This window comes from Dendropsophus ebraccatus, chromosome 1 (genome assembly GCF_027789765.1).
Source record: "Dendropsophus ebraccatus isolate aDenEbr1 chromosome 1, aDenEbr1.pat, whole genome shotgun sequence".
Taxonomy (NCBI): domain Eukaryota; kingdom Metazoa; phylum Chordata; class Amphibia; order Anura; family Hylidae; genus Dendropsophus; species Dendropsophus ebraccatus.
In genome coordinates, this window is record NC_091454.1 from 102,021,733 (window position 1) to 102,037,003 (window position 15,271).

Genomic DNA, 15,271 nt, shown 5'->3' on the forward strand with positions numbered 1-15,271 from the left:
GTTGGGCGAGAGGGTAGGGAGGCCTGCAGAAATACAACAATAAGTACACTCGTAGAGGGGAGCTAAAGCGAAATTTAAATGATGAAACAAGATACTTCTACCTACCCTGATTTCTTGCCTAACCATGTCTCTCATGTTTCTAATGAAGGATGGTCCTTGATCTTCTAATACTCGGTTCATGCACCCCCCACACAAGGTCTTATTGTATGAACTACTAAGCCTCTTTCTGCAGACCGGACACTCCTTAATCTTAGTACGCTCCTTTTTAGAGGATCCCTCCTAAAATACAAACCATAACATCCTGATAAGATAGTGTGTTTAAAATACATATATGGGGAGAACCCCTCTTACCACACCATACCGCTGGATTATCTGTAGCAGAGGTCTGGGATTGTTCAGCGCCTTGGGACTCCATCTGACCCAGGATTGGTCTCAGGTCCCCACAGCTGGCACAGCAAAGCACAGTAAAGCACAGCACAGCAAAGCACAGCACAGCACACAGTAACCGTCTTCCTAGCAGCAGGCTCTTTATGCAGGTGCAAGGCACTCTGAGCTCTGCTGCTTTAAATATGGCGCCAATGCACCTAGGGCCGGCTGACCCCGCCCCCGCCGCGGCGCTGATGCGGCACACCCTCCCGCCGTCACCCCCGGCAAGCCGTGGCCTGGGCCTATAGAGCAAGGCCTATAGGGACATCCCCCCTCCGGAAGCCCGTCCCGCGTCATCACGGCTTCCGGGAGCGCGCCGCGACACGTGGGGACGCTGCGCCGACGTCATTACGTCATCGCGCCACTGCGTCATTGCGTTCCTGCGTCCCCCAGTTCGCGCATGCGCATCCCCGCCGTCCTACTCACCGGGACGGACGCCAGAGGGGCCGGGAGACGCGCGGGGCCCGATCATCTGGAGGTGCTGGACGGGCCTCAGTCTTTAGGTATAAATACCTCGGGAGCCGGTACCCGTCTGCCGGTGATCCCTCAGCCCTATGAAGGTCCCTGGAGGAGACCCTCCATGTCCTGCTCCCATGGGACAGGAAACAGTAACTGGTGTGGTGAGAGGAGGCGATTCTTTTAAGGTCCAGTGTTCTGTTTCCTGTCCAATGGGAATAGGAGGTGGTCCTCTCCAGGGGTGCCGTCATAGGGCGAGAAGAGAAAAAGGTGATTTGAGTGCCTTTGAACGTGGCATGGTTGTTGGTGCCAGAAGGGCTGGTCTGAGTATTTCAGAAACTGCTGATCTACTGGGATTTTCACGCACAACCATCTCTAGGGTTTACAGAGAATGGTCCGAAAAAGAAAAAACATCCAGTGAGCGGCAGTTCTGTGGGCGGAAATGCCTTGTTGATGCCAGAGGTCAGAGGAGAATGGGCAGACTGGTTCGAGCTGATAGAAAGGCAACAGTGACTCAAATAGACAACCGTTAAAACCAAGGTAGGCAGAAGAGCATCTCTGAACGCACAGTATGTCGAACTTTGAGGCAGATGGGCTACAGCAGCAGAAGACCACACCGGGTGCCACTCCTTTCAGCTAAGAACAGGAAACTGAGGTTACAATTGCACAAGCTCATCGAAATTGGACAGTAGAAGATTGGAAAAACGTTGCCTGGTCTGATGAGTCTCGATTTCTGCTGCAACATTCGGATGGTAGGGTCAGAATTTGGCGTCAACAACATGAAAGCATGGATCCATCCTGCCTTGTATCAACGGTTCAGGCTGGTGGTGGTGGTGTCATGGTGTGGGGAATATTTTCTTGGCACTCTTTGGGCCTCTTGGTACCAATTGAGCATCGTTGCAACGCCACAGCCTACCTGAGTATTGTTGCTGACCATGTCCATCCCTTCATGACCACAATGTACCCAACATCTGATGGCTACTTTCAGCAGGATAATGCGCCATGTCATAAAGCTAGAATCATCTCAGACTGTTTTCTTGAACATGACAATGAGTTCACTGTACTCAAATGGCCTCCACAGTCACCAGATCTCAATCCAATAGAGCATCTTTGGGATGTGGTGGAACGGGAGATTCGCATCATGGATGTGCAGCCGACAAATCTGCAGCAACTGTGTGATGCCATCATGTCAATATGGACCAAAATCTCTGAGGAATGCTTCCAGCACCTTGTTGAATCTATGCCATGAAGAATTGAGGCAGTTCTGAAGGCAAAAGGGGGTCCAACCCGTTACTAGCATGGTGTACCTGATAAAGTGGCCGGTGAGTGTGGCCGGTGAGTGTATACTTTTTTTAATCACTTAAGTGCTCCCCCCCAACACTGCTGCCCTAGGCTCAGGACCACGAGTCCTAAGCGATAATACTTTTGCATGTATGCAGGCAATAATCAAACAACTAATGAAAATTTGTATGTTGTTGACTGCATCTTTCAAGCAAAAATCATTGTTTGCTAATTGGTCACAAATCTTTCAGTGTATGTACACATCATGTGTAGGCCAGAGTATACGAATGACCGCAATTACAATCGAAACTAACAACTATCTTTCTGTGTTATGGTGAATGATTTCAGGCTGATCCCAAAAGTGCTTGTTTGCAATCATTTATCGTTCATTGGAGAAAGAAAAAAAATTATGTAACTTTTATTTTATTTAAAAAATTTAATTAATTTGCTTAAAACTGTTCTTTTCTAATCCTTATAACTCTCTTATTATTTGCTCCATGGGGTTATTTACCCCTTCACGTCAGCAATGGGAGAGCGATCCTGCTCACATCACTGAGTTTGGGGCCAGAGGTAATGTGAGTCAGCTGCAATCCCGCAGCTGACTCTCATTAACCCCTCAAACGCTGTGATCTACAGCGATAACGAGGTTTAAAGAGAATGTACCATCAGGTACATCCTCTTTAATTTGACCCACCGATAGAACGCACCGTCACGGGGAAGCCGGTGCCGCGGTCCGTTTTTCGATCCCGTGTACGGTGCCATTCTATGCATGGGTTCCAGGTCGGTGCTCAAGCACTGGAGGCCGGCCAGCCCGCCCCTGGTGGGAGGGAATTCCCACCCCTCTATGATGCGGCTCCTTTAGAATCAATGGAGCCGCGTCTTAGAGGACTGGGGGCGGGCCAGCCGGCATCCCGTACACGGGAATCGGGCAGCAGTTCGAAAAACGGACTGCAGCACCGGCTTCCCCGCGACTGCGCCGTTCTATCGGTGGGTCAAATTAAAGAGGATGTACTTGATGGTACATCCTCTTCAAGGTGCTCAGTGACAGATCAAGCATCTGTCACTGAGTGATCGGGACCACTGCAGCTCCTTACCGTCCTGTTGGTTCGTCGATCCATGTATAGAGTCTGCTCTCAGGAAGGCTCTATACATAGATCACCGATAACACTGACCTATGCTATGCTATGACATTGCATAGATCAGTATATGCAATCTAATGATTGTATATTTTACAGTGATAAAAGTGTAAAAAAAAGTGTAATAAAAAAAGTTTTATACAAGTATTAAAAAACCCCTTATAACTCCCGCCCAATAAAAGTTTAAAAGACCCCCTTACCCATTACAAAAATAAATAAACATTTTACATATCGTAGCGTGTGGAATTGTAAGATCTATTAAAATATAACATTATTGTTCCCGCACGGTGAATGGCGTAAATGGAAAAGAAAAAAAAAAACGCACCAGGATTGCTGATTTTAAAGGAGAAGTCCGGCCAAAATTAATTTTTGATATGTTGTTACTTATGAAAAGTTATACAAATTTCTAATGTACATTAATTATGGGAAATGCACATATAGAGCTATTTCCCTTAATTTAGTGTATCAGGAAGTGTTAGAAATATCTCTGAAGAAGTGACGTCACGACCCAGGGTGTAATTCCTATGGAGTGTCAAGCAGGGGGCGCTCTCTATATAGAAGTCTATGGGACTTTATTGTTTCTATGGGTTTCTATGTAATGTAATGTAATGTAATGTAGTGTACAGTGCTTTATTGAATGAATACATCTATGGAATACTTTGGGGAGCAAGTGTCCTTGCTCCCCAAAGTATTGCATAAATGTATTCATTCAATACATTCAATACACAGTAAGCCCGCCGATCCGCCGCATTTCCGCCGAATTTCCGCCGCATTCCCGCCGATCCGCCGCATTCCCGCCGATCCGGACCATATACATTGAACTACAGCTCCCATCATCTGCTTATAGTATGAACAGGTGATGGGAGCTGTAGCTGGGTAATGGATATCACATGCCGCCGGGCGCAGGGGGGAGCCGCTCAGTACACAGCAGCTCTCCCCCCTCCTTCTCCTTCCGGGATAACTTCCGCCTATACCAATGCTGACTCCCTGCCTGGCCGCCGCTCTCCGCTCTCATATACCGGCTCCCGGCATCAGCGCGGACACCAGGATGCATCGGGAGCCGGTATGTATGGGGGGGAGAGCGGAGAGCGGCGGCCAGGCAGGGAGTCAGCATTGCTATAGGCGGAAGTTATCACGGAAGGAGGAGGAGGAGGGGGGAGCGCTCCTGTGTACTGAGCGGCTCCCCCCTGCGCCCGGCGGCATGTCATATCCATTACCCAGCTACAGCTCCCATCACCTGTTCATACTAGAAGCAGATGATGGGAGCTGTAGTTCAATGTATATGGTCCGGATCGGCGGGAATGCGGCGGATCAGCGTGTGGCGGATCGGCGGGAATGCGGCGGAAATTCGGCGGAAATGCGGCGGATCGGCGGGCTTACTGTGTATTGAATGTATTGAATGAATACATTTATGCAATACTTTGGGGAGCAAGGACACTTGCTCCCCAAAGTATTCCATAGATGTATTCATTCAATAAAGCACTGTACACTACATTACATTACATTACATTACATAGAAACCCATAGAAACAATAAAGTCCCATAGACTTCTATATAGAGAGCGCCCCCTGCTGGACACTCCATAGGAATTACACCCTGGGTCGTGACGTCACTTCTTCAGAGATATTTCTAACACTTCCTGATCTACTAAATTAAGGGAAATAGCTCTATATGTGCATTTCCCATAATTAATGTACATTAGAAATTTGTATAACTTTTCATAAGTAACAACATATCAAAAATTAATTTTGGCCGGACTTCTCCTTTAATAAATTATATATCACAAAAAATGTATAAAAAGCAATCAAAATTTTTCTGTTACACCAATATGATAATAATAAAAACTAGAGATCATGGCGCAAAAAATGACTCCCCAGCCAGCCTTGTACGTGGAAAAATAAAAGTGATATGGCTCTTAGAAGGCGGGGAGAAACATTGCATTTGACCCGGACTTTTGTGCATCAAAGGGCTCTGTCTTGAAGGGGTTAAGGGGTCATTTTTGGTGCCATAACCTGTAATTTTTATCGGTACCTCGCTTGCATTTATGTGATTTTTTTTTTATCACTTTTTAATAATTTATTACTAGATTTGATGTGACCAAAAATCTACAATTTTGTACTTTGATGGGGATTTGCGGTTACAATGATTACCATGCGAGATCAAGAATGTTATGATTTAATAGTTTGGTTGATTCCGCAAGCAGTGATACTACAGTTTTGTTGTTGTTGTTCATATTTTTTTATTGAAAATTTTAAAAAGGGCGTGGTTCAAACTTTAATTATAAGAAAAGGTATTTTTTATTATAAAATTTTATTATAAATTTCTTATTTAATATTTGTATTCCCCCTCCCCAGAGGACTGCTATGAGCAATACTATTATTGCTCATAGAGGTCAATACAATGCTCTCAACACTTGATTGCTACAGGCTGCTGAGCCATTTTTATTTAATTAAAGGAGAAGTCCGGCGCAAATTTTTATTAAAGTATTGTATTGCCCCCCAAAAGTTATACAAATCACCAATATACACCTATTACGTCAAATACTTATAAAGTGCCTTTTCCCCTGCACTTACTACTGCATCAAGGCTTCACTTCCTGGATAAAATGGTGATGTCATGACCTGACTCCCAGAGCTGTGCGGGCTGTGTCTGCTGGAGAGGATGATGGCAGAGGGATGCTCAGTGTCCCTCCAGTGCCCTGTGTCCCTCAGTGTCCCCCTGCCATAATCCTCTCCAGCAGCCACAGCCCGCACAGCTCTGGGAGTCGGGTCGTGACATCACCATTTTATCCAGGAAGTGAAGCCTTGATGAAGTAGTAAGTGCAGGGAAAAAAGTACTTTATAAACATTTACCAAAATAAGTGTATATTAGTGATTTGTATAACTTTTGAGGAGTAATACAATACTTCAATAAAATTGTTTACCGGACTTCTCCTTTAACCCCTTAAGGACAGAGCCAATTTCGATTTTTGCATTTTCGTTTTTTCCTCCTTGTGCTTAAAAGGCCATAGGACTTGCATTTTTCCACCTAGAAACCCACATGAGCCCTTATTTTTTGCGTCACTTGTACTTTGCAATGACAGGCTGAATTTTTGCATAAAGTACACTGTGAATCCAGTAAAAAAATAAATGTATGGTGAAATTGAAAAAAAAAAAAACGCATTTTGTTTATTTGGGAGAAATGTGTTTTTACGCTATTTGCCCTGGGGTAAAACTGACTTGTTGTATATGTTCCTCAAGTCGTTACGATTAAAACGATATGTAACATGTATAACTTATATTGTATCTGATGGCCTGTAAAAAATTCAAACCATTGTCAACAAATATACGTCACTTAAAACCGCTCCGTTCCCAGGCTTATAGCGCTTTTATCCTTTGGTCTATGGGGCTGTGTGAGGTGTCATTTTTTGCGCCATGATATGTTCTTTCTATCGGTACCTTGATTGCGCATATACGACTTTTTGATCGCTTTTTATTACAATTTTTCTGGATTTGATGCGACCAAAAATGCGCAATTTTGCACTTTGGGATTTTTTTGCGCTGACGCCATTTACCGTGCGAGATCAGGAATGTGATTAATTAATAGTTCGGGCGATTACGCATGTGGCAATAGCAAATATGTTTGTTTATTTATTTATTTACTTTTATTTATAACCTGGGAAAAGGGGGGCGATTCTGACTTTTATTAGGGGAGGGGGCTTTTTACTATTAACAACATTTTTTTTTTTACTTTTACACTTATACTAGAAGCCCCCCTAGGGGACTTCTAGTATAAGTGCTTTGATCTCTCACAGAGATCTCTGCAGCATAGATATGCTGCAGAGATCCATGAGATAGGCACTCGTTTACTTCCGGCTGCTGCAGCCGGAAGTAAACGAGTGCCGAGCCGGGGACGGCGCCATCCTGGAGCGGTCCCCGGCCGGCTTCAGAAACGGAGAATGCTCCTCCGGGATAACATCCCGGAGAAGCGATCTCCTCCACTAGACACCAGGGAAGTGCTACGTCCGGTTATCGGATGCAGCTGTCATGTTTGACAGCTGCATCTGATTACTGTATTAGCGGGCACGGCGATCGGACCGTGCCCGCTAATACCGGCGGTCCCGGGCTATAAGAGGCACCCGGGACCGCCGCGGTTCAGAGCGGGGTCGCCGCGCGGCCCCGCTCTGAACGTCCTTAACGGCATCAGGGCGTAAATATATGCCCTATGTCGTTAATGGGTTAATAGAGTTTTTCTGGTGCACTGGGCTCAGGACTTCCACTCAGTGCTAACAGTGCACTGATTCACCCTGACCACCCTGCTCCTCCTAACAATATTAGTTAGGAGAGGGTGGGCTGGCCGGGCAGACTGGTACACTGAGAGTGGTAGACCCACCTCCAGTGCACCAAAACACCTCAACAGCAGAAATGAGTGTGACTTGGCATTTGAATATCAGTGGTTGACGAAGTTGAAAATAGCCCTAGGGAGTCCTGGGAAACATGGATACAGTCACAGGCTTTATCCATGTTATCCAGGGCTCACACGGTCTCCTCCTGTGTCTGATTTATCAAGACAGCAGGCATAAATAACAGGATAAATCTATATGACATATACTTCTGTGCCTGCCATTCGACAGCCTCAAGTCCAACAGATTGATTAAATCTTCATAAATTCCCCCTGTATTCCTCCTGTAATTGGGGCTAATATGTCAGCCCCAATTACAGGGGCAAATAGCAATAATAAAAATTGTTTGAAAATGTCTTTTATGAAACAACGGGCTGATTAATATGTAAAATAAATTATATATGCATAAAAATGAAAAAGAAAATACATATATATTTAATGCAATTTAAAAGTATTATAGTGTTACATTTTCTCTCCAAATGACAAAAAAAAAAAAAAAAAACCTCAATGTATCAGTAAAGAATTACACAATTGAGTTTATTTTTACCCATATATATTGCCATAATAAAATGGCTGGGAACACTCAGCACTATCCAGGAAATCCATTACTGAAAAGTATACCTTTAATGGTATAGCCTCTTTAATGGAAACAAATACCTTACTAAACTACTTTGCATTTATACTAACTTTCAGAAACGTGCCTTTATTTCAGCAAAGAATGAATATTTAAGTAAACAGATTACAAGTTGTATGTATGCCATGACTCCCGTAATTAGTGCTGACAAAGTCTTATAAGATGTGAAGTTGACACCAATTCCTGCATTTTCACAAAGAATAAATGTTTACAAGGATTTACGATCTCCTAGCATTCTTAAAGCCATCCAAATTTGCATGTTTCCACATATTCTAGACATTCAGGCTGCTACCAGGCAAGTAGCTCTTTCTGAAATTGCTAGCTATACAGGAACTGATAAATTAAATTTGTGTGCATAAGCAAGTTAGTGCACTGTCTCTCATAACAAAGAAATTAGTATCACTAATTATATTTATCCCCAATACCGTTGAATAAAGAACCAGAAGCGTTTTGCTGTAAATTAATTAGGATGTGAAGAATACAAGCTAAAGACTGTAAAATCATTTTTTTAGGTTATGTTCTACTGGGATTACAAAGAACTAAGTTTTGCTCATCAATATATATTATAAGCAACATTCTAATAGGACACTGGTCCCATTAGATAAGGGTGGTCGAGGAAAAGTTGTACTGTGTGGGGGGAGATCTGTATTGTTCTCTTCCTGGATGCTGGGTGACTGTATATGAGCAGCAGTGTAATATAAACATATCCTGCGTAATATAGAGGAGGAGGAGAAGAAGACATAAGTAGTGTAGCAATAACCTCTGTCCTAAATGTGGTGTTTTTCTTCAGTGTTCTATGGCTGCAGAAGGCGGTGTGTTTGTGCTATGGCTGCAGCAGGCTGTGTGTGTATGCTATGGCTGCAGCAGGCTGTGTATGTGTGTGTATCTACTATGGCTGCAGCAGGCTGTGTGTATGTGTGTTATGGCTGCAGCAGGCTACATGTGTGTATGCTATGGCTGCAGCAGGCTGTGTGTGTGTGTGTGTGTGTGTGTGTGCACGCTATGGCTGCAGCAGGCTGTGTGTATGTGTGCTATGGCTGCAGCAGACTGTGTGTGTATGCTATGGCTGCAGCAGGCGGTGTGCTTGTGCTATGGCTGCAGCAGGCTGTGTGTGTATGCTATGGCTGCAGCAGGCTGTGTATGTGTGTGTATCTACTATGGCTGCAGCAGGCTACATGTGTGTATGCTATGGCTGCAGCAGGCTGTGTGTGTGTGTGTGTGTGTGTGCGATGGCTGCAGCAGGCTGTGTGTATGTGTGCTATGGCTGCAGCAGGCTGTGTGTGTGCGCTATGGCTGCAGCAGGCTGTGTGTGTATGCTATAGCTGCAGCAGGCTGTGTGTGTATGCTATGGCTGCAGCAGGCTGTGTGTATATGCTATGGCATCAGCAGGCTGTGAGAGTGTGTGCTATGGCTGCAGCAGGCTGTGTGTGTATGTTATGGCTGCAGCAGGCTGTGTGTGTATGCTATGGCTGCAGCAGGCTGTGTGTGTATGCTATGGCTGCAGCAGGCTGTGTGTGTGCTATGGCTGCAGCAGGCTGTGTGTGTATGCTATGGCTGCAGCAGGCTGTGTGTGTATGCTATGGCTGCAGCAGGCTGTGAGAGTGTGTGCTATGGCTGCAGCAGGCTTTGTGTGTATGTTATGGCTGCAGCAGGCTGTGTGTGTATGCTATGGCTGCAGCGGGCTGTGTATATGTGTGCATCTACTATGGCTGCAGCAGGCTTTGTGTATGTGTGCTATGGCTGCAGAAGGCTACATGTTTGTATGCTATGGCTGCAGCAGGCTGTGTGTGTGTTATGGCTTCAGCAGGCTGTGTGTGCGTGTATGTGTGTGTCTGTCAGTGTGTGTATGCTATGGCTGCAGCAGGCTGTGTGTGTATGCTATGGCTGCAGCAGGCTGTGTGTGTATGCTATGGCTGCAGCGGGCTGTGTATATGTGTGCATCTACTATGGCTGCAGCAGGCTGTGTGTATGTGTGCTATAGCTGCAGCAGGCTACATGTGTGTATGCTATGGCTGCAGCAGGCTGTGTGTGTGTGTGTGTGTGTGTGTGTGTGTGTGCGTGCGCGCTATGGCTGCAGGAGGCTGTGTGTGTATGCTATGGCTGCAGCAGGCTGTGTATGTGTATCTACTATGGCTGCAGCAGGCTGTGTGTATGTGTGCTATGGCTGCAGCAGGCTACATCTGTGTATGCTATGGCTGCAACAGGCTCTGTGTGTGTATGCTATGGCTGCAGCAGGCTGTGTGTGTATACTATAGCTACAGCAGGCTGTGTGTACTGTATGTGTGCTATGGCTTCAGCAGGCTGTGTGTGTATGCTATGGCTGCAGCTGTGTGTGTGTGTGCTATGGCGTGCCCCCACACCCACAGTGACCCCTTCATATCACTATGGCTGACCCCTCTATATCACTATGGCTGACCTCTCAGGTATCTGGCATTGTTAGCAGTGTTTCTGTGTGTATGGTGAATATTTAGTTAGAAACTAAAAGACCACCTGCTCCATCTAGTCTAGTTCTGAGTTGTTCAGGACATGGAGGCTGGAGACTGGCTGCATCCACTGCACACACAGGAGAAGCTGCTTTATATCTTTGCCTTCTTCCCTCAGAAGTCGCCCCATGATCATGTAGGACATTAGGGAGAAGCTGCTGAGCCAGTGTGATAAATAAATCCCCTGGTATATGACTGGCCATTTATGAAGGAGCAGGAGTCGGAGTCAGTCCTGATAAAATTCAGGATTTGGAGTCGGAGCCGCGGCTTACCGACTCCACAGCCCTGCCGCTCACTGTGTGTGTGTGTGTAATAGAACAGTGTAGCAGGCAGGGAATGGGGCCGACCTGACAACTTGGTGCTTGCTTTTGTAAATTTTGAGGTGTAATAGGACCTTCTGAAATTATCTGGATTATTGCAATGATTACTGATAAAATGTAGCGAGACTGTAACAAATCACAAATTTTAGACAATCTTAACACTTCAATGACACAGCCAATTTTAATTTTTGCACTTTTTTTGTTGTACCTTGTGTTTAACAGGCCATAGCTCCAATATTTTTTCACCTACAGACCCACAAGCTCCTCTTATTTTTTGTGACACCAATCGTACTCTGCAATGACATACTCATTTATTAAAAAAACAAAAAACAATCTCTCCTTAGTCTGTCTCCATTTGAATTTCCCGCTGTTTGCAGGTCCTTGAACCTCCAGTTGGTGGCTTAATTTTTTTTCTTTTCTTCCTGGCTTGGGGTTTTCCATGATGCACTTTGTCTCCTGTGGTGTCTAACTGACTACTTAAAACTGTTAGATAGCTTACAGCTTGCTCAGCCAATCAGAGTTGAGTAACCTGTGTCATTTCACAAAGGGAGGCTGGCTTAACAGGGCTTAGACCCGCCTCCCTCTTGATGTTGTAATTGTCACAAAATGGCTGCCACAGGAAAGCCTGGGGTCAACAGTCATTTGGTAAGAATGAGTTTACTTCACTTCCTGGTGGGGGGTGGAGGGGGAAGATAGAGAAGGGGGCAGATAGGTGACTACAGCATATTACATAGTTATATAACTTTGTATTGTGTTTCAATTACTGGGAAAAAGCTTTTCGCTGAAGTACCCCTTTCATTATCAGCAGGACAAGTATGTGGACTACTGTTTAACAGCACATGCCACTGTCCTTGAGACACCCATCTTGAGTTAAGGCCCTATTACACTAAACGATTATCATCCGTATGTGGACAATAATGGCTGTTGCGGCCAATAATCATCTGGTGTAATAGAAGACAACAATCAGCATGTTGAAAGACAATTGACCAGGATAGCAACAATCTGCTGCCATTGCGCCGTGAAATAGGAGCGGCGGCAGCAGACTGATATCTTCTATTGGCTGCTCAGACAATCTAGCGCCCCCCACCCCCCCAGCTCTCACCCGCTCGCTGCCAACACGCGTAATAGCGCCAGCAGCAAGCAGGGAATGAGGAGCAAATTAGCGCTGACATCGCTCGTTTGCTCCTCAATATCACCCCGTGTAACAGGGACTTTAGACTTCTGTTGCTGTTAATCTGCACAAACTGCCACACAGGAGAGTTGTGAGGGATCCTGGGTGATGTAGTTTATTATACTGCAATAGAAGTAACATGACCATTTTAGGATCCCCACAGGAAAAAAAAGCATATCAGAGCCACAGGGGTGTATCCAATCTACTGGATACAGTAAAAATACTGTAGGAATTCTTCTAGTTTAAGGGGCCGTTCACACTACGGAATTATTGCAGAATTTTAAGCAGAGTCCACGGCTGGGACTCCACTTGAAGTTCTACTTGTCGCTATCATTCAATAGGGTGTCTCACGCGCACTCAGACATTTGCCAAAAGAATTGACTTGTCAGCGGAAATTCTGTAGTGTGAATAATGCCTAAAACGTTTTTGCATCTGTTTCACAGTTTATTTCATCCGTTTCACTGTATATGTTGCCGTACATTTAATTTCAACAGTATATTATACAGTGTATTATACAATCCATTTATACTGAAAAAATTAATAAAAATAAATGACAGAAAAGTAGTGACTGCAGTCAGCCACAATAAGGCATTGTAAGTACAAAGCAAATATAAGTGATGCAAAATGACATATTTTTATGGTACGCATTCATTCGAGTGAATAGGCCAGAGTAACACTACCTTAAAACAGCCCACTGACAAGCATGAAAAGCTTGCTGGGGGAATTAGCAGACCTTTTTTCAATCTAGGACAATCCCCTTTCAGTGAAAGGCAAAAGAACATATGTAGATAGATCATCAATACTATGCTACATAGAGTATTGTTAAACAGAACTATTTTTATTCAGATACCTACAGGTGGCAAGCTTGTATCACATGAGTTACAGCCAGAATACTTTGAATGCATGTCACATTAAACCTGAAAGTGTATAAATAGACTCATAAAACAGATACGTATGTGTTTATGATCTACGTGATTTGTTCCATTTAAAAAACTGTCTCTACGGTTTTTTCTAACACAATGACCTTTATGGGTAATTATCAGGTGAATATCTGAAGGTTGTACTCCAGAGTACTTCATTTTGCCAAAAAGATGTCTAGTTTCTTGTCAATAAAGGTAGATTAAGGACACTCACACAAATAAAAACCTACAACTGTATACTGTGCTACAACGTGACATTGTTTTTTACTCCGGTATGCATGTGTGATACATATACTTGCAAAGATTTCCCATTAGCAGGACATTTTGACCCCACATCCAATATACTCGAGATCAAACTCATCCTCCTTTGCAGTTTATCTCTCAAGACAAGCTAAATCATTAATGGGGTTGGCCACTTAATAGTAAAATAGGTCAGTGTACAGCATTAGTATTTTACTTACTGTATATACTGACAGCAGCTCCCTGTGTACCTCATAGAGCTAAAATCAGACTCTCCTCCCCCAGGTTGGGCTGCCCTGCTCTGTGGTGTTTCTGTCAATAAGATGGCTGACACGGAGGAGCATGTGACCATGCCCCGCCCTCTGTGTCCTCCATAGGTATATACAGGCTCAGTAGAGGACACAAGGGGCAGGGCATGGTCACATGCTCCTCCATGTCAGCAATCTTATTGACAGAAACACCACAGAGCAGGACAGCACAGCCTGGAGGAGGGGAGTCTGATTTTAGCTCTATGAGGTACACAGGGAGCTGCTGTCAGTATATACAGTGACTACACCTACTATTACTATACACTGACATATTTTACTTTAAAGTGGCCAACCCCTTTAATGACTGCAAGTAGTGATTATACAAGTGTTGTTTGCAGTATGTAACCATAAAGCCCAATAAGTATAAACAGATTGTATGAACTTGTAGGTGGTCAGGAACACTACAAAGTTGAGTGTGGTTAGTCACCTTGCCATGTCATTTCCCACCCAGACAGTGGGGATTGACACCGTCTGAATGTAAAGAGAAGCCCTGCCAATAGAGATGATCAAACTTGCCCAAAGTTTGGGTTCAAAAGAACCTGAATGATCGGCATTTGAATCCCGCTGCCTGGAGATGATGGATATAACCTAAGGACTGCATGGAAAAACATGGAAACAGCAACCCTTAAGTGGTTATCCAGGCTTAGAAAAACATGGAAGAAAAAGCACAACACTTGTCTCCAGTTTGGGTGCAGTTCTGCAATTCATGTCAATTGAAGCTTCATTGCAAAACCACATCCAAATGGAGACAAGAGTTGTGCTGTTTCTGGAATAAAGCAGCCATGTGTTTCTAATCATGGATAACAAGTCATCAAATGTTCTTATCGCATGTAAGTAACAACATTATAGACAAATGCATTACATAGTTTACACTGTACAGTTCTAGGGAAAAAAAAGAAATTACATTTAATCCCCATTGGCAGTTGTGTGCAGAAGCTTTACTTTACACCTGTAGTCTTATACTACTCAGATTTAATGAAAGATCATTTATTCTGATCCCACAAAGTACCCTATTCGCAACTCGTTTTATCACAGTACTTGGCTGAATTCTACAGGATGTCCAGAGCAATTTTACATGACCTTCTTTATATACGTAGCAGGTAAATTTATAAGGCTGTGAAAGACCAGATTTAATTTCTATGGCCCAATGTAAATTACATCTCGGCCGCTCAACGTATGGAAATATTTTAACTAATCAAGAAGAATTCCAAATAGCTGGTTATGATCAGCACTTTGGTGATGAATTGGGTACTAATACATAATGATGGGATACTGAGCGCTTTGCCCCCTAAGAACTCCTATTGTACAGCAAGTGATTTTCTGAAAGTGAATTACTGCTGAAATACTTACCACATAGGAAATTGCTAACACAATTATTCTCTGCCTCAGGAAAATCTAATTCTATTACCTTCAGGAAACAAAGTCAGCTGAATTAAATGACAAAAAATATTACTTTACTTCACAAAGAATCAACAAGGTGTGCTTCCAACTCAAACAGCAAGCCATAAATATGGCAG

The 15,271-nt window shown here is 44.1% G+C and overlaps 1 protein-coding gene across 3 annotated transcripts in view; it reads right to left on the reverse strand.

Moving 5' to 3' along the window:
• The window catches only part of IMMP2L (inner mitochondrial membrane peptidase subunit 2), an 816,543-nt gene that overhangs the window by 697,446 nt on the left and 103,826 nt on the right, over positions 1 to 15,271 (reverse strand). The gene's annotated exons all lie outside the window — the stretch shown is intronic.